Source organism: Crocodylus siamensis, chromosome 2 (genome assembly GCF_052110815.1).
Source record: "Crocodylus siamensis isolate JL-2025a chromosome 2, ASM5211081v1, whole genome shotgun sequence".
NCBI lineage: Eukaryota > Metazoa > Chordata > Crocodylia > Crocodylidae > Crocodylus > Crocodylus siamensis.
In genome coordinates, this window is record NC_143396.1 from 254,449,231 (window position 1) to 254,465,445 (window position 16,215).

The 16,215-nt window shown below is 46.3% G+C and overlaps 1 pseudogene; it reads left to right on the top strand.

Annotated features, from left to right (window-relative positions):
* The first annotated feature begins 2,099 nt into the window (after positions 1–2,099).
* Positions 2,100–2,273, top strand: LOC149872064 (U2 spliceosomal RNA; annotated as a pseudogene).
* Positions 2,274–16,215: the final 13,942 nt, after the last annotated feature.

Below are 16,215 nucleotides of genomic sequence, written 5' to 3' on the forward strand. Positions count from 1 at the left end.
TATAACACACAAAGTTTGGACAAGTTCACAAGTCACGACTTGCTCCAAAATCACTAGTGTGCATTGACAGATTCCAGTACCCTAAATAAAACAAAGATGGGGAAGTAGTTTGAGATTCTGTAAAGATGGTGGAGTGGATAAAGATTCCTACAGTATGGAGACAGCTTCTTACCACCTGTTGAAGCCAGCTGGAAGCAGGGAGGAGGCATGATGGACAAGGCTAATTTTATCAAGGTAATTTAGGTAAATTTCACAGCAGATGTGTGTTGGGGTGAGGGGAGGAAGAGTAATATCCATGGAAGAGCTACTAAATATGTTTTTCTGCTTGCTCTCAATAGCCAAACAATTACTTTGTTAAAGTCTCTCCCCAAGGTGCAGCACTTCTGACTGGAGTTAGTGTTTGGGTGGTTAATGACCCCATTCTCTCTCATTAGCCAGCATCACATTCCCCAAGACCAAATGCGGGTCAAAGAATTTCTTCAAATTCATGATTTTCAGCACCTCTACAACAAATCTGTAGCCTTAATGACTGGAAATGGAAAGGGCTAAAACATGATGTGTTCCACTGATCTCTAGTGAGTAGGAAGGTAACTAGGGAAATGAAACAGCAAGTTACATCGAAGGCCGACTTACATCAGTTTAAGACCAGGTGGGTTAAGAGTAATTTTTGCTTCCTCCCTCAGCTGCACCAAGGGCTTTGCTTAGTGAAATTCAGGGTATATTAAGTAACACCCTCAGACTTTGTCAAATTTTTTGTAAGTGTGAGCTAATACTTCTTAACTATATTTTGAAAACCTTGTGTAGACAGGGCAAGCTATGCTTTAACAGATGTTGCCTGGTTTAGGTGAACCCTAGGATCTCCCTCACCTTGAGTAGCTAACACATGTTGAAATCGCTTTTTGCATCAGGTTTATGTAGCATCAGGCACAGCGAGGTCCAATCTTGATTGGGTTTTTAGGCACTAGAAAGAATACAAATAACAACAACAGAAATAATAGCACTAACCTTGCCACCATAACAGAATGTTTAAAAAAATGCCAGTCATGTCAGAATCTCTGGAGATTTCGAAGCATCTAAAATTCTGTTGTCTGCAGAACTGTATCCACTTCTTCACACTGAAGATCTCTTTGCTTTTTGACTGGAGGTCAGTTGAGCCACACTGGCCTACAGTTTGCCATAATTAATTATGCTGCCAAAATCTTAAGAGACTGCTCGCAATCGTGACACAAAAATGACTGTACTGATATCCCTATTCATCTTTTGAAATAAAACTGGCCTCTGCGTGGTTCCAAGGGGCTATGGTCCAAATACTGATGAGATTAACAGAGATACATTGCTATTTAGATAACATTCTAACCCCTGACAAGACCAAAAGTGACTCTCTCAAGATGAATATATAAATGTGACATTACAAAGACTGAAAGACTATGGAGTGAAAGTTTGCAAGGACAAATTTGAATTTTTCCAGCACACAGCAGAGTACTCGGACCTAGTGATTGATGCTAATGGTCTTCACAAGATGCTTGGAAAGGTCAAGGCCATAATGGACAACTCTGCTTTTGAAAATATAAGTTACAGCTGTTCTTTTCTTCCTGTAAGGATGACTCATTCCTTATCTAACTACAATACTGAAGTGACTTCAAAAATCTTCCAAATCATAAAAAATCACAGGCTTAGACAGATCAGGGGGACAAAACTTTCCAAAGAGGTAAGGATTTGCAGTACATTCCTGGGAGGAATTAGGACTTCTAGGTTCAATACCTGACCCTGACACTGGGAGAAGCTGGACATGTTAGGTTCCAGTTTTCAACTGTTGCCTTTAGTATTTGCAGACTCAATGACTGACTGAACAACTAGCAGTCAGCTGCTCTACTATACAAGGGTTACACGCAGCAGCACAGCTTAAGGGACCAATCAAAAGCCAGTTCTACCTCCCAGATTCTCCACGTAGCCCTGATGCAAGGTTATGTAACCTAGAAAGGGTCTTCTACAATTTTTTCTGCCATAAGGATCCACCAACCAACTAAGCAGAGCCCAAGTACAGTGTACTCCAACACCACTGGCCCGGGAGAGCCCATGGCACAGACACACACTTACCTGGCGCTTCTCGGCCTTTTTTAGGCTAAGATCATGTGTAATTTCTGATATGTCCTCCATAGGAGATCTATATTGAGCAGATTCTTTTTGGTATTGGGTGGTGGAACCAGAGCGTGCTCCATCCACTCCATGCATTGACCTGGTATTACAGTGCTTCCAGGACCGGTGCAAAAAAAGCAGGGAAAAAAAAAAAAAAAAAAAGTACTCCAACAGCTCTTCTTCACCCCAACATTTCCCTCCCCAGTCTTGACACAATCCCATGCAGTAGGTCCTACAGAGGTTGGAACAGGAACAAGTTACATTGGTGATTTTCCTGGTGGGCATCCTGATGCTGGAGGAATTCCAGAAGGAATTACATCCAGAATGTGCACTTTTTGATAGCATCTTGCAGTAAAACCTTCAGCAGCAGTACATAGCCCTCCTCAGCATGCAAGGCACAGGGTAGCTATAGCTTCCCTCAGAGGTGGTTGCTTTGTTACCATGACTTGGGCCCCTTGTGTGTTTTGCAATGGAATCATGTCTGAATGGGTGTGTTTGTATGCTATGTATGTACATGCAGGTACTGTGTCCAAAATCCAAATCCCAAAGCAGGTGACCTGCCCTACTGCCTATTCCCTGATCTATTGTGTTTTTTCCTGTGACTTTCAGGGAAGTAAACACCTTCTCAGCAGGATTGTTATAGAGTTTAAGTGGCCAGCATGGATCACTTCTAAGCCTGCCCAGAAGGGCAAGACAAGTTGTATGGGGGCAAGTAGGCTCCAGGTGTCACTTGCATGAATGACTTTAGCTGTGCAACTGCTTCTTACCTGCCTGGATTTGGGCCTGTGTGTCTGAATCTTTGTCTTTCTCCCTAAGGGAGTTCAGGAAGATCTATTCCATTCCAATCACTAGGCATTTGTTTCCCAACCCAAGTCTCAAAGCTGTCATGGGTGGGATTTGCTGATGTCTCTGCAGTCCTACCCAGCAGAGGGCACCCTGCTTTCACAAGTCCAGCCTCAGCACCCTCCAGGAATGGAGCTGTGCAGCTAAAAGGAAAAGTTCCTTCCCCCCACAAAGCATGCACGTACACACATGCGCACACGCATGCACACACACACCTTTCAAAGCAAACTGTACACTAAGAAAAGGCTTTTTAAACCCCTTAAATATCCAGCCAGACAAGAGGCTTGTGAGCCAAAGAGGGCACATGGGGTCCCAGGGCTACCAGTGAGAGACAGCATCGGCTGGAAGGCTGAGCTTGAACTTTGCAGGGCTGTTCCTTCGCAGAAAGACCCCCCTACACACACCCATGGCTTGCTGGGCAGTTTAGTCCCACCACCACATTGTTCTGCAGCACAGTGGAAAAACCACAGTGCAGGCTTTTCTCTGGGGGGGACGGGGGACAGAGATAGACACAGGCGGAGTCAGATCTTGATTACTTGAACCTTTAACATCCTTTTCCGTAGTTTAGAACACAGTTCCAGAACCAGTTTTTTTTAATTCTTTCCTTCAGGCTGTGGAAATCTGTTCCAACAAGAAAAAAAGAGCCCTGCTGCTTATCGGAGGCTCCAAAACAAACCAGGGCAATGTGCGAGTGCATCCCTCCCCATCCATCCCCAACACGGCCGTTCGGGGGATCAGATTTCCCTTCACCCAGGGTCATGGCTGTTGCAATCCCAGGTTTGGAACGCAGTTGATTTTGTCTGAAACAAGACAAAAAAAATACTGTCTCATCTGCCAAGGGGCAACACCTCCTCTTGCTCTGCAACAATTTGCTGTGGTTCAGAAGGGAAGGAACCAGCAGCAGAAAGCCTGGGGCACCCATTTCTCAGCTGGGGAAGAAAGTGTGTGTTTGTCCTTACATTTCTTCTGGCCTCTCGGGTAAATACTTCTTGCATTAAACCACTTCCGAAGCCTCCCCCTACTACCCTTCTAAAAGAAATGAGACCAACAGCATTTCCTCTTTTTTTACCTGTCTTGGTATAATTATGAAGAGCTATTCTGGGAGGAATTTTAGTCAACTGTAGCCATAAAACCAGAAGAGGGCGTGCCCCCTGCATCACTGTGGGGCCTATATCTATGGTAGATGGTTAGAGAAAGGAAACTTGTGATGAATGGAATTTTAAAAAAGGAATAGCAAAAAAAAACTACCTGTTTAGAAGGCCAAAGATCTTCCTAACAGATTCAGTACCTGTTACAAATGGCCTCCCTCAATTTCCCAGTGTCTCTCTTCCATCATGTGAGCTGTAATTGGCTCTGCTCCACCCCCTCATTGAGCATTTATGGAGAAAAGGACAGTGCAGGCAGAGGGGACTGTGTTTACTTTGTAAGGAAGTAAAAGTTAGCAGTGAAAATGAAAAAAAGTCCTAGCTGTTCATTCTGAAGAGTCATCTCTGTTGTGTTTTTGGCAGTTTTAGCTGAGTCAGACTCCTACAAGGATTTCTTACAGGAGTCAGAAGGGGACCAAAGCACGCACTCTGCCACCATTGCACCAGTAAAATAAATATAGGAGAGGAAACTCCAACTGCATTGATATTGTCACAGGTCTTGATGTTTTATGCTTATACAGAATTATGTATCTCTGTTTGCATACATGTGTTTCTATGTATAGCATACTTGTGTGGATGCATGTTTGTGTGTGTAAGTGTGGGCATGTCCCTGGGAAATGGTAGTGTGTTGTAGGAAAGAGTAAAGCATGGAGGTGTCACTGCACACAGCTCAAGTGTTACTGCAAGCTTTTACCTGTGCACGGAGTGGGGGAGAAATGGGTGAGGGGGAACTGCTGTGTGTACCTGTGTTGCTGGGGAGCACTGTGCTCTTGCTTTCCATCTCACACCACCGTACACAGCCAAGAAGGACAAAGAAACTGGCAAGGCAATTGCTTTTACTTTGGCTTGTGGTTAAGGGAAGATGAGCCATTTTCCTGGCAGGAAGGAATGGTGGGCAAGCTGGCTTTTCCTTTTCTTGCCCTCATCTTTTAGGTGCTGGGGAACACTTCAGGTGAATGCGAAGGGGTACCTCAGGGTTTCGCAGTTGGAAGCCCCTTCTGTACCACACAGTGATACTGCTCCACAGAATCACAAACAGGGTACTGACAGATATGCAAGTCCCTGATGTAACCCATGATGCTTCACAAAAAGTGCCATGAGTAACAGTGGACCCCACCACCACCACCACCACCCAACAGACATTCACTGTTTGGTCAGGGGATAGGGGGAAGGAAAATCGAGCTCCATTTCTGAACCCGATCCATGGAAGAGAGGCTGCATGTTTGCAGCCTCTGCCCCCTAGCCCCAACTCCTCCTCCCAGCTCCAGTTCTGTCTTCAGGATGGGAGGGGGGAGGAAGGGGACGGTTCTCTCTCTGGGGTTTACCCAGCCTGCACTGGATGGAGAGTGGGGCAGGTGGATCAGAGTCCCCCTCAAGGTGGGGAGTTCCAATCCACCCACCCCAGCCTCCAGCACAGGCCAGGCAAACCCCTGATGGAGCTCCCTCTGCTCCCTTCCTTTCCTCCCATCCTGAAAACAGCAGTGGGGTGGGGATAGGCTGTATCAGCCCAGCCCTGCAGGGACAAACAGAAGTTAATGAAGGCACTCTTCTTTGGAACACCTTCATCTGAACCCTCATTTAATGACAGTCAATTTGTCCCATGATCAGGCACTTCTAAAGTTCTTCTGCAGTTATGTACTTCTCTCAGGGCACAGCTGTACAGTGCTTTCAAGGGGCTGATCATACAACAAACATAACTTCTGTCTGCACTCTCCATCTCAAAATCTCCCCACCCAGACACCAACTCCTTGAGCTGCTCCTACCTGTCAGCCTGCTGCTAGGTAAGCCCTCACTTCACCAAGCAGAGAAAAAGGAGCTTTGAAACAACAGTCCCCACAAATCAAGGAGAGGAGAGTTAGGGGTGCTCCCTGCTTCTAGCTGATAGGGAGCTCTGCCCTTGCACTCCTACTACATTAACCCAGCCCAAACACCAGCCAAGCCATCAAAGTAAAATAAGTTTTGCCTCCTCTGACTCAAGAGCTTCTGGAAAAAAGGCAAATCCATGTCTGGGTTTCTTGTTGTTATTGCTCAGAAGTGAATCAAGTCTGCAGAGGGGAATTTCATTCTAATCCCAACACAAAGAGACAACTTAAAAAAGGTACATGGAAAGTCGGTAGAGTCACCAGCACTAGTTATTTTTACAGTTTTCCAAGACAGAATGTGTCCAACCCCTGCCCATGTCTCCTCAGCCCCTCCCCTGTGCTCACCATAACCACTACCTATTAGTTGTCACTGTTATTATTACTGTTTTAATATTTTTACCATCACACCCACATTGTGCTAGGCACTGCCTACACACAGGAAGGCATGATTCCTGCCCCAAAAATCTCAAAACCTGAAATGAGCAGCGAATAAAGGGTGTGTGTATGTGCCAGAGACATACAATTAAGGGGGCAGAGCCTTGGACCTAAGCATACGCCCTCTGGCCTGGATATAAAGCTACCCAAAAGAGCCTGATTAGAATGTGTATGTGATGCTGAGCTGACATAAGCATCTCATCTATGTGCCTCCAGTGTTAAGATGCAAAGGGGCAGAGCCAGAGCCCCAGTGACCCTTGGCTATTCTAAGATGGGGTAACTTAAAACTGTCCTAGAGCCAGACTAGCTCCCATCTGCCCTTGAGGTTAAGAGCACCCAAAGAAGCCTTTAAGCCATCTTTGCAACCCTTCCCTCCCCCTTCCCCCTACTTGGGTCCTAAGCTGAATGGCTGGACCAACCATCTCAGTCAACAGCTAGAAGAAAGTGGATCATTTTTGTTACAGAAACATCAACTATCCAGAACCGCTCCTCTGCTTAGCCACATGGGAGGTTGGTTATTCCAGTGTAAAACTGAGTTATGAAGATGCACCTGAAGGAGAAACTAGTGGCCTTAAAGAGCACTATAAAAGGAGAGAGCATAGAAGGAAGCACAAAGATGGTTGTGGGAGAAGAAACTAACTAGATAGTCAAAGCTGCCTTAGCTGGCAGAACGGATGGAGTGAGGGAGCACTTCATATATGAACAACTGTATATGAGCAGTGAGGAGCAGATCTGTGAATGCCCTTTACATGAAGATTAAATTTACCATGATGGAGACTGTGTGGTTGGGGTGACAAGGTACACAGTGGAGGCATTTAGAGATGGGAGCAGTACTCCAGGGATGTAAAGTATGCGCTGAGCAGGCTGAGGCTGTGGCGGTCAAGTTGGCAGATACTGACTGGGGTAATGAAGAAGACTTTACAATCAGACTGGAATCTGTTCAGATCCCACCATAACATACCCAGTGCCCCATTCTAACTTCATGAAACCCAAGCACCAATGTTCCAGAGAGAAGAGATCCCCCAGCCACCTCTATTCAATGGAGAAAATCTAGTCTTAGAGAAAGGCAGGGCATTGGGAGCCTGAAATGTCTGCACCCAATACATGGGTGTTTTGTGAGGGCCTGGGTAAGTCACTACCCTTCTCTGCCCTTCAGCTCCCCTTCAGTAAATTATGCAAATGGCAGTGACTTTGCTCTCAATTGTTATGAATGTTACATAGTGTTGTATGGTCCTTTGAGATCCTCAGAGAGAAGCAGGTAGAAAAGAGGAAATGGGATTCCTCATCAGACCCCTGCTTTCATGCAAAAAAAAGCTCCATTGAACTGTAATAGAGCATGAAAGCAGGGGCCTGATAAGGAATCCCATTCCAGTTCCATCCCTAGCATATTCCAGCAGGCCTCTGATCTTTCCTAACCCCAGTCCCGGGGCCTTCAGAAAGCAAGACAAGTGGTTCAGTTTGCTTTGACAGGACTGGACTCTGTCTGAAAATACTAGGAAGCCTCCTGAGTCAGCAGCTCACTTGCTCCTACTCTCAGAATAGCTGAGATTCCCTGACACAGTAATTTGACTCCACTTCTGGCTCAGGGCAGCCGCTAGCTGAAAGGCAAAATACAATCCCCTCCTGGCCCATTAAGAGGCCTATTCTAGGATCAGGAGAAACCAGTCTGACTGATGAACTCCCTTGGCTCAGGGGCTCTGGGCTGGGGCTGTTGGGAGAGTTATTCTTTCCTTATTCAGCAGACGGAACGAAGTTAATGGAAAGCATATGGGGGGAGGGAGTACTCTAGATAGGACTGGAATACAGCCAGACTGAATCCAACCCCCAAGAAACCTACCCTCCAGCCACGCAACACAGAAACAGGAAAGGAAAAGATGAGAAAACCACCTGCAGTATAGGGCAGCTGGGAAACACCACTTTATCTCTTCTTTTCTTGGCTATCTGTCCCTACATGCAAGACAAGGGAACCAGTGTTACCACTTCCTCATAATGTCACAAAGTTTGTATTGTAAACTCTTCCATGCAGAAACATGCCTTCGTGAGGGGCCTGATCTTGGAAGCCTGACTACAGACTTCAATGGAAGCAGAAGCAGGTTCTGTGTCTGTAAAGTTCTGTGTTACTTGTGGTGCTGTAGAAGTGATTAACTATGACACTCATACAAGTCAGAGATGGAAAAGCCCAATTAACTCCTCCAGTCTATCTACCAGGGCCAAGGCAGGATTTTTCCACATTGCACACTTCCTAAATTTCTACCCAGCCAAATTTTAAATGTCCTAAGCAGTGAGGTTCCTGCTTTTTATCTTTTGTTCTCATTTAAAGAGGAGCCCCTGGCATGATTAGCATATTCCTTATTATACTATTGCTGTGATCTGTAGAGATGGGGTGGACAAAGTATATCCCAGGTGGCCCACCACTGCCCTTACCTTCAAAAGGAGTGGCTTGTGAGGATGATAGGTTTCAGCTTCCAATATGTCAGCTTCAGTTGAGAACTGAGAGGCTTTGTACTAAAGATGAGGGCAGCTAGAATCTGCTTCAATTAGAGAAATTAGGTAGGGCCTTCTGGCTCCTGCTGATTTGCTAATAGAGCAATGGGAGGTTTGTGTGTGTGTACAGGAGGGCATTATGGACTGGAGCCAGGTAAAATCCTAGGCTCACTCAGCAGTGGAGAAGGTTCAGGATGGGACTGCAGGTTTTCCTTCCCACCTTCATAACCAAAAACCTCAGAAGCCAGAACTAAAACATTCTTCTGGAGGGAACTCCAGCTGCAGAGTTTTCTGTCACAGGTGGTCAGGCCTTGCTTGTGTCTCCCTGCATTCAGAAAACAATACAAGATGCTTCTTTATGTACGTGCCCCCTCTATTCAGTTGTTTACGAAAGGGTCTGTAGGTATCGCCCCCTCCCTCACCTACAGTCCTGTGATCATTCTGTAAAACAACTTATCACAAAAACTAAAGCTCTGATTCTCTGTTAAGATATAGTGTAGAGTGATGGCTGCCTAAGGCGACTCGTGACGTCTTTATCCTTGGCTTTCTGACTCCACTGCAATTCATGACCATGGGCTCTAGTTTACACTGCTGGTGTGGGCTCTGCATCCACCAAGGGAGGATCCAGTGTTGAAGAGCTTTTGGCTCCACCCTGCAACATTTCTTCTTCTTCCCCTCATGCTGGCAGGGGAAGGAGGGGACAAGGATGGATTGCTGTACAAAAGAGGGAGCTATGCCACCTGCACCAGATTAACACTGACAGAGCTAGAAGGAAATTTCCTGTGGGAATCTCCTGCTGATCTAAGTTCACTTTTGTGCTGCATAAGCTACACAAAGTGAATTTAGCAGAGACCAGAGAAACGAGACTGAAGTGCCTTAGGGGGGACAGAGGATATGGTACAAATGGAACTGCAATAATGTCGCTTCTAATTCTCGTAATCTGTCACCTAGCTACTGCAGCGATTGGCACACTAGAAATCCACAGAGAGATTAGATGTGATTTGATCGAACAAGTGGCAGCCCAAACACCAGGATACTCACATGTTCTATTCAGACAAGCATCTGAAATGTAGTGACTGCATCTCCAAATCTCTTGTCTAGAAATGGGGCATCTCCAGAGGCTGGGTTTTTTCCTGGTATTTCTCATTCCCTGCAGTTCCCTGTGGGCCAGAAATACCATGAGAAAAAGCCTCATTCACAGCATTTTAATAATTCCACATCCAGTCTCAGCAGGAGATGAGAAGCCTAGAGACTATGGCTAGGAGGGTGGGAGGAGAAGACAGCAGAGCTTAGTCAGAGATTAATAGAAATTCCTTGGTGAAGGACAGAACAGATTTGGAACCTTTCATATTTGGGTCACTAATTCAGATCTATCCTATTGCAGTAGTAGCTGCAAGTTGGTGGATTGTTATTGGCTTACTTGAAATTAATTATGAGGTCTGCGGCCGGTTCCCACTGGAGAAATGTCCACAGTATTCTAGGTAGCAGATCTGCCTGAATGAAAACGACACCAAGCTGGCACATAAGGAAAGGTTGACAATGTTCACCACAACTGAGTTAACTGTAAAAAGAGAGGGCTTGGGATGGGAAACCAACAGATTTTCTTCCCCACTCCCCAAAAGGAGGAGGATTTATCAATGATTTTCAAATTTTTAACGGATGTTCTAATTTTCTTCACGAAAACCCTTCATAGTTTTATAGTACCTAAGGTCAGGAGGGACCTGAACATATCATCTCGCCTGACCCCCTGCCACAGGCAGGAATGAATGCTGGGTTCACAAGACCCCAGACAGGTGATCATCCAACCTCCTCTTAAATTTGCCCAAGGTAGGGGCAAGGACCACTTCCCTGGGAAGCTGGTTCCAGATTTTGGCCACCATAACTGTAAAATATTGCCTTGTGATCTCTAACCTAAACCTGTTCTCCATCAGCTTATTACCACTGTTCCTCGTCACCCCAGGTGGTGCCGGGGAGAAAAGGGCTCTACCTATTTGCTGTTGATCTCCCCTGAGGAGTTTGTAGGCAGCCACCAGGTCCCCCCTCAGCCTCCTCTTGCTGAGGCTGAACAGGTTCAGGTCCCTCAGTGTCTCCTCATAGGGCCTGTCCTGCTGCCCTCTCACCAAACGGGTGGCCCTCCTGAACCCTCTCCAGGCTGGCCACATCCCTTTTGAAGTACTGGATGCAGTACTCCAACTGCAGCCTGACCAAAGTCGCATAGAGAGGGAGTATCATCTCTCTGGACCAGCTTGAGATGCATCTTTGGACGCATGACACGGTATGGCTGGCCTTGCTGGCTGTGGTTTGGCATTGGTGGCTCATGTTCATCTTGGAGTCAATAATGACTCCAAGATCCCTTTCTGCCTCTGTGCTTTCAAGAGGGAAACTCCCCAGCCTGTATGTAATGCTGTGGATTCCTTCTCCCAAGGTGCAGCACCCTGCATTTGTCTACATTGAACCCCATCCTATTCTCATCTGCCCACTTCTGTAGTCTGTCTAAATCTAGTTGCTATCTGTCTCTTCCTTCAAGTGTGTCCACCTCACCCCACACCTTAGTGTCATCAGCAAACTTAGACAGTGTGCTTTCCACCCCCTTGTCCAAGTCACTGATAAAGATGTTAAACAGTGCAGGCCCGAGGACCAAGCCCTGGGGTACCCCACTGCTCACATCTCACCAGGTTGAGTACAACCCATCCACCACTACTCTCTGGGTACACCCCATCAGCCAATTTTTTACCCATCCAACTGTGTAGGCATAAGTGCCACAGTTGCTTAATTTATTGATGAGGATGGAGCGAGAGACAGTGTCAAAGGCCTTCTTAAAACTGATGCTCAGTAAGTCTCTGTAGCACACAGTAAAAATAGTTCACACAGGCTGTAGAACCACGTCTGAATTTGTACAATGCATGCTTATGGTCAGAACTGTCAGGCTTTGAAGAATTTATGTACCTTTCCAACCATCCCAAAAAGGCAGTAAATCTAGATTATGTATTGAAATTGCTCAGGGACGCTGGGTATTTCTACCTCAGAAGACCAAACTATTTTACTGCCCTATTCCATTTTTCACATTCTTTTACTTAGAGCTAATCTTTTTCATTTGTGGCTGTTTGTATTTTACAATCCAGGTTGCTCATTTCTAATCAAAATGGGAATCTGAGCAGTTCAATGCACCTGGTGGCATTGGTCTCCTGAACCATTACTGCCTTGCTCCAGGCAGGGACAGTGACAGCATCTGGGTTCTCCCTCCCTGCATTTGCTCCCGACTGGTAGGGAACACCTGGGAGAACTGGTCAGACAGGAGTAACCAGCCAGCTGCTGCTGCTGTTCCTGGCTGGAGTGGCCCTGGAGCACCTCCCCCCATGCCAGATCAGCCAAGGACATCAGCAACAGTGAGCAGGAAAGGGGGCAGAAAAGGGATGTGCTGCTGAGTATGGAGGAGAAGGGATTGTGTGCCAAGAGTGGGAGGGAGTTTGTGGGGGGCAGGGTTTTTACCTGAATGGCTCCCATTTCTGCCAGCTCCAATGGAAGGAAACCTGGGACCAAGGGTTGGGATCATAGAGTCCTGGCTTCATTCTACATCATCCCCTTGCCCTGCATGTATGGAGGTTGGGGGGTGAGGAGCAGTGCCTAAAGGACTGATCAGGCACCAGGCATGGCATGCTGTGCCCCAGCATAATACTGAACATGTTCAGGGACCGGCTCCAAATAGTACATGATTTTCCTTGTGTGCTCTTGAAATGTCCCAGGCAGTTCAAGCTGGTTAGAAGTGTCCTGTGAATCTGGACTTTTGGGGCACCTATACACGAGCAATGAGGCTACTCCAATGTGCTGTACTTATAGTGTATCAGAGCAGACTCAATTAATTGAGCCTGGAGGTTGGTAATTACCACACTCCAGCAGACTGCAGCATCTCATGTATCAGTGTCACCAGACTTAAAAATGGCAGCAGGGTAATTTTAACTAAAGGTCATTTGAAGGGCTTTAATTAAAGCACCCCCATTGCCATTTTTAAGCACAGGGACACTAAAACACACAACACTCTGGGTGCTTTAATTAGAGTGGCTCTTGGAGCTGCTCCAATTAAAGCGTCCCTGCTGCTGCACCTCCCCCCCCGAACACATGTATAAACTCCCTTAAGGGCTTAAAGCATATTTAGAACATTCTCAGTGTTACATCTACCCACCCTTAGCAATACTCTCTGTTGTCTTCCCCAAGAGTAGGGGGAAGGAGCACATTCCTTTAGATTTGGAACTCATTAGAAATGGCCAAAATTCTTTTGGATTTATGTTGAAATCATATTAAAATATAAAGGACATGGAGTTTCAATGCATCACATTAAATCAAACCCAAATACACTCAGAAAGGGGTGGGGGGAGAGAGAGAGAGAGAGAGTTTTCAATTAATTTGGGCCAATTGCAAACAGGTAACAAACCTGAAATCAGGCAAATTTTGTGTGGTTTCAGGTTTTGTTATAAGACTGTCACAGTGCTTTAGTCCTCATTCTCCTAGGCTCATTACATGTTGAATAGAACTTCCCCAAAAGCGAGATGTTAACCCTGGCCTCCTTTCTGAGCAGAATGTACCAGCCAAGTAAGGCCATCCTTACTGTGTTGCAAAAGTAATGTAATCTAATGATCAGAAGCATATACATCCTCCACAGAGAAAGGGAAAGCGCAATAGGAGCTAAAAGCACTTTCCTTCTGGGAAAGATACAAACTGGCTCTTTGAGCTTGTCTCTCAGATTCAAAGGGCCAGTTACTATAACAGAGCATTCAGGGAAAGGCTTCTCTCTTTTCCTCATGCTAATTCTCCACCCCTCTCCTCTATTAATGAAGCCAGTTTCAATTACCCATTGAGATATCTTCACAAACGCCTATGAGATCTTCTATGCCACTTCTTGGCATAAAAGCTTCTCCCTTTGCAAGGCTAATGAGCCACTGCCACTAACCTGTCCTAAAGATCCACTTCTGCCAAGATGCCTCCCTGATGAGATATAAATTACTAACCAATAATGAATAGGCAGGGAATTCCCATATGTTGGGTATATATTTGTAGCCAATGTGAGGCCTAGCACTCAATTAAATGCCATATCTCTGTCTCTTTTTTGCCTATAATATGACAATGTTTGACGACTATGTTCAACCAATTCCAAAATCCGTTGGAAAGTTCTAGGTATCAGTGAGAGGAACCATATCAGTCATGGAAAAAATGTAAAGTTGCAACACTAGACAATTCTGTTGTCTTACCCGTTTGTTGCTACAGGGAAGGAAACATTATGACATCACAGGAGTCTCCACCACTCACCCTCCTTCTACTTTAATTGAATGTTTCAATAGCATTGGGAGAAATTAGTCAGGAAATGAGATAGCAAGTCAGGACTAACATGCTTTGATATAGTTGAAGTGGCACAGAGGTTCAGGGGAAGAGGAGCCAATACTGGATGAACCATAGGCACCAACTTTTATTTTTGCCAGGGGGGAGCCTAAAATGATCGACATGTGAACTGTTTTACGCATTTCAGGTGACAGTCCTCTTCCCAATATAGGTCAGGGCCCTCAGGCCCCCATGTACTTGGCACCCAGGAGAGGAGTAAGGCTGCTAAGTACAGTGCCTCTCCCTACTATACCTGACTCAAGCAGATCATGGTACCTTTGCCTACTCAAGAATTGCTTAGTTCATGTAAATAAGGGGGCAGATGTTTACTGGAGGCAGCATTTTAGGGTTAAAGGTTAAGGTTAAGTATACTGGAGGAAGGAAGATGTGAGGACCGGCTCTTATCTCTGATATTATTGCTCAAGTTCTTCTGCAAGCAGGAACCAGATGGGCACTTCGGGCATGTCCCCACAAGCAGGAATGTGCATTCCCTGGGGACAACTAGCAGCAGTACATATTTATGCCACTGCTAGTTGTCCCTGGGGAACACCCCTTCATGGGCACTCTGAGCCATGGCAAGTTACCTCGGATGGGGCAGGGTAGGCTGAGGCCAGCACTAGGGCTGGCCCCAGTAGCCTTACACGGGGTCCTCGGGGCCTCCTGGGGTTCTGGCAGTGGTGTTCAAGGTGCACGGAGCCTGGCCAGAAGCTGGAGCATGGCTCTGGCTGGCCAAGCTCCAATTTCAGATGGCACACAGTGCTGCATCAGACTGCTTTTTTCTGGCACAGGTTTTTTTTGACACTGGGATGCTGCAAATTAGCAAGGCAGTGAACACCTGCATGTGTGGCATGTGTGGTTTGTGGTGCCACAGACAAATCTGTGGTGCTGCAAACCACACATATGCACTCATCTGGATGCGACCGACTTGGTCTAATAAAAGATATCAGATTCACCCAAAGAACCTTGTCTGCCTAGCTCTTCTAACAGCACATAATAAGGGTATGACACCCAAGAAGTGCTGGGAGAGGATGAAGTTTTATTTCCTGGCTCATTAGATTTTATAGATTTCATAGACATTAGGGCTGGAAGGGACCTCGGAAGATCATCAAGTCCAGCCCCCCACCCAAGGGGCAGGAAGTCAGCTGGGGTCATAGGATCCCAGCAAGATAAGCATCCAATTTGCCCTTGAAGGTGTTCAATGTAGGTGCTTGAACCACCTCCTATGGCAGGCTGTTCCAGACCTTGGGGGCTCGGACAGTAAAGAATTTCTTCCTTACGTCCAGCCTGAAACGGTCTTGTAGTAGTTTATAACCGTTCGACCTCATCATCCCTTGGGATGATCCAGTGAACAAACGTTCCCCCAGATCCTGGTGGTCACGCCTGATAAACTTATAAGTGGCCATCAGATCACCCCTGAGCCTGCGCTTTTCCAAGCTAAAGAGCCCCATGGCTCTCAGCCTGTCATTGTAAGGTCTGTTTTCCTGACTTCTGCTCATGCGCATGGCTCTTCTCTGGACTCTCTCAAGCTTCTCCACATCCTTTTTGAATTGTGGAGCCCAAAACTGGATGCAGTACTCCAGCTGCAGCCTCACTAAGGCTGAGTACAAGGGGGGACGTCCTGGGATTTGCTTGAGAAGCATCTATGGATGCGTTTTGGTCACTTTACTAGCCGCAGCATCGCATTGCAGGCTCATGTTCATCCTGTGGTCAATGATGACCCCCAAGTCTCTCTCTTCTGTAGTGCTAGCCAGCGTAGCACTGCCAAGCCTATAAGGATGCTGCAGGTTTTTCCTCCCAAGGTGGAGAACCTTGCATTTTTCAGTGTTAAACACCATCAGGTTCTTGTCCACCCATTTGCTGAGCCTATCCAGGTCAACCTGGATCACCCTCTTGTCTTCTGGTGTGGATGCTTTGCCCCAAAGTTTGGTGTCATTGGCGAA